The 4,023-nt window shown below is 33.4% G+C and overlaps 1 non-coding gene across 1 annotated transcript; it reads right to left on the bottom strand.

Annotated features, from left to right (window-relative positions):
• Window positions 1–204: 204 nt before the first annotated feature.
• On the bottom strand, window positions 205–277 carry TRNAT-UGU (transfer RNA threonine (anticodon UGU)). The gene has a single exon. It is a non-coding gene; the product is annotated as a tRNA-Thr (tRNA).
• Between the last annotated feature and the right edge of the window lie 3,746 nt (window positions 278–4,023).

Raw genomic sequence — 4,023 nt, 5'->3', positions numbered from 1 at the left:
GGATCCTATTGTATATGTAAATGATATAAAAAAGTAAGAGTTCCTTTCTTGATTTGTTCTACAGAAATAGAACCCCTCCTTTAGTCATAAAGGTAAGTAAGTTCCTACGACATCATAGATCGGTGACCTTTGAAAAAGGGTAAGAAGTCGTTTCTTTATTTATTTGATTTATCAATTATGTCAAAAATAAAATCAATAGAGAAAAGCCGGCTATCGGAATCGAACCGATGACCATCGCATTACAAATGCGATGCTCTAACCTCTGAGCTAAGCGGGCTCACATAACAGAAATGTTACATGCATAGTAATTTACTAAATTACTGGGATCTTAGCTATTCCTAATTAATATGAATATAGAATCTAATTTCATTTCAAATAAATATTCAATATTGGAATTGTTCTATTATAGAACATAATAATTAATATAACGATTAATAGAATATAGCGATAGAAAATTTTGATCTATTTATCAAATGGATGTGTATCAATAATTAATGTGTTAATCTTAATTGCATTTAATGCAATTGAGATGATAATGAAGCGTTTCTATGTTTTCATTCTGAAAGGTGGAAGATAAGACGAACAAGGGAATCGACCGTTTAAGTATTAAATTTTTTACTAAAAAAATAATAGAAAGAGGGGCAAATATATATGTTCATATATCTATCTATATTGATATATATTGAATTGCAGATACAGAAATGATAGAATCATTTTGGATCGGAACAAATATGGGTCTCCGATAGAGAAGAGAGAGATGAAAGAAGATAGACAAGAAATCCAATAGGAGGAAACACTTTTCAATAGAGGAATCGGTATTCTAATGACTTGAGTGGTTCCAGTATAATACAAATGAAAGAAAACGGGGAAGGACATCATAATGCGATACTAATCTTAAAAGAGGGGGATATGGCGAAATCGGTAGACGCTACGGACTTAATTAGATTGAGCCTTGGTATGGAAACCTACTAAGTGATAACTTTCAAATTCAGAGAAACCCTGGAATTAAAAATGGGCAATCCTGAGCCAAATCCTTTTTTCCGAAAAAAAAGGGTAGGTGCAGAGACTCAATGGAAGCTGTTCTAACAAATGGAGTTGACGACGTTGCGTTAGTAAAGGAATGAATCCTTCCATCGAAACTCCAGAAACGATGAAAGATAAACGTATTACGTACTGAAATACTATATTGATTAATGACAACTCGAATCTCTATTTTTTATATTTCTATAATTTTTTATATTTATATTTATATATATATATAAAATTATATATAAAAATGAACGAATTGTTATGAATCGATTCCAAGATCTACAAGTTGAAAAAATAATCGAATATTCATTGATCAAATCATTTACTCCATCATAGTCTGATAGATCTTTTGAAGAATTGATTAATCAGATCGAATAGAATAAAGATAGAGTCCCATTCTACATGTCAATAACGACAAAAATGAAATTTATAGTAAGAGGAAAATCCGTCGACTTTTAAAATCGTGAGGGTTCAAGTCCCTCTATCCCCAAAACCCTAAAAAGGCCCGTTGGCCTCTTTAATTATTTATCCGTTCATTAGCAATTCAGACTTTGTTATGTTTCTCATTCATTCGACTCTTTCACAAGCGTATTTGAGCGGAAATTTGATTTCTTATCACAAGGCTTGTGGTATATATTCTATATGATAGACGTACAAACGAACATCCTTGCGCAAGTAATCTGTGAAATTTGAATGATTAACTGTCTACTGTACTGAAACTTCGAAAGGCTTATCCAAGCCCTGAAATTTCGTATATCTTCAAAAAGAAGACTTTGGAATACCTTTTTTCTTATTTACAATTGACATAGACCAAAGTCATCTATTAAAATAAGGATAATGTGTCGGAAATGGCCGGGGATAGCTCAGTTGGTAGAGCAGAGGACTGAAAATCCTCGTGTCACCAGTTCAAATCTGGTTCTTGGCACATCATGAATTTGTATGAGTATCTATTCTACGGATTCATTAATAATATAGATCATGAAAAATACTGATACATGATGATGTCTGGAAATCTACCCTTTAACTAAACTATATATATTTTTTTACTCTATTTATAGATGTCGAAAATAGACAAGTAAAGATAAAGAGGATATTTATAGAAATATGTAAAGGATGTATATAGATATGTAAAAGAAAAGAATTTTCTTTTGTTTCCTCTTCTTTTTTATTTGTTCATACTCTGTCTCCTGGCGTTCAATTCCTATTTTATACATATTTTGAAAGTTTCAATTAGTTCCTTATAAGACCCAAAAGTCTAGTCTAGGGGAGTTGAAAGGCGGGAATGGCCAAGATTCATCTCAGATACAGTACAAATAGAATCCGATTCTCTTTTCATATTATATTTCTTCATTTCACCCTATGTGACTTTTTAAAGCACATCTATAAGTCATATGCGTGATACATAGTTCATAATGCAGAACTCATTTAGTTCATCCTATTAGCTTGTGGCTCATCCAAAATAAGTATCTTACAAATTGGATAATCTCACCAAATCTCTAATTGTATTTTTTTTAATCAATAATAATAAGATGAATGAGACTTCAATTACTATGCTATATCTATAAGAGAACGTAAAAATGTATTTGAATATCTTGAGTTGTCGAAGTGAAGATTAGTTTCGTATTATTTAATGAGCATCTTGTATTTCATAAAAATTGGGGGCAATATAATCCTTACGTAAGGGCCATCCTACCCAACTTTCAGGCATTAAGATACGCTTTAGACGTGGATGATTATCATAAGAAATTCCCAACATATCATAAGATTCCCTTTCTGGAAAATCCGCACTTTTCCAAACCCAGAAAACAGACGGAATTTTAGGATTTATCCTTGCGGCAAATACTTTTATGCATACCTCTTCCGGTTGATCTATACCATACTCGATTCTCGTAAGATGATACACACTAGCTAACAGTCCGCCTGGTGCTACATCATAAGCACATTGGGAACGTAGATAATTGTAACCATATACATATAAAATGACTGCAATGGAATGCCATTCCTCGGGCTTTATTTGTAAAGTCTCTATTCCTTGGTAATCGAAACCCAAAGATCTATGAACCAGTCCATGTTTGACTAGCCAAGAAGACAAATTACCCTGCATCTTCTCCCCCCCCCCATTTTTTTTATTTTTATTTGTATAAGTATTTCCCATTTACAATGAAAAATTGATGAAGATTCACTCGTTCTTTGCTTTGTTATTCTGTACAAAAAAAGTATACGGCCTAATTTACTAATTCGTAGGAAGAGACTGCACTTTTGTATTTGAAAAAAGTTTCAGGAGGGATGATCTCTGAAGTAGATGATGGTTGATAGAGTAATCCTTGATCGTAATTTCCAGTATTAGTACTTGGGCCAACATGAAATTTGTGATTGGTAGTAAAACACCGATTTTCCTCTTGAGACTTAATTCGATCTTCATAGATTTCTCGAGATATTTTCTTACGAAGTTTTGTTATAGCATCTATAACAGCCTCGGGTTTAGGCGGACAACCCGGCAAATACACATCGACAGGAATTAACTTATCGACTCCCCGAACAGTACTATAAGAATCGGTACTGAACATCCCTCCTGTAATTGTACATGCTCCCATAGCAATAACATATTTTGGTTCAGGCATTTGCTCATATAATCTTACTAAAGAAGGAGCCATTTTCATTGTTACCGTACCCGCTGTTAAAATTAAGTCTGCCTGTCTAGGACTAGATCTTGGTACCAGTCCATAACGATCAAAGTCGAATCGTGAACCTATTAATGAAGCGAATTCAATGAAGCAACAACTGGTACCATAGAGAAGCGGCCATAAACTGGAGAGTCTTGACCAATTTGAAAGATCATTTGATGTAGTTGAAATAACTGAAGTTTGGGTTGTTCGATCAAGTAAGGGAAACTCGATGGAATTCATAACTGTCTCAATGTTTTTTTTAATTGTCTGAATATTCAAAAACTAAGACCATTCCAATGCTCCTTTTCGCCATGCATAAACTAAACCG

This window comes from Cucumis melo, unplaced genomic scaffold (assembly GCF_025177605.1).
Source record: "Cucumis melo cultivar AY unplaced genomic scaffold, USDA_Cmelo_AY_1.0 utg000853l, whole genome shotgun sequence".
Taxonomy (NCBI): Eukaryota; Viridiplantae; Streptophyta; class Magnoliopsida; order Cucurbitales; family Cucurbitaceae; genus Cucumis; species Cucumis melo.
This window is presented reverse-complemented; position numbering and strand designations above follow the sequence as displayed.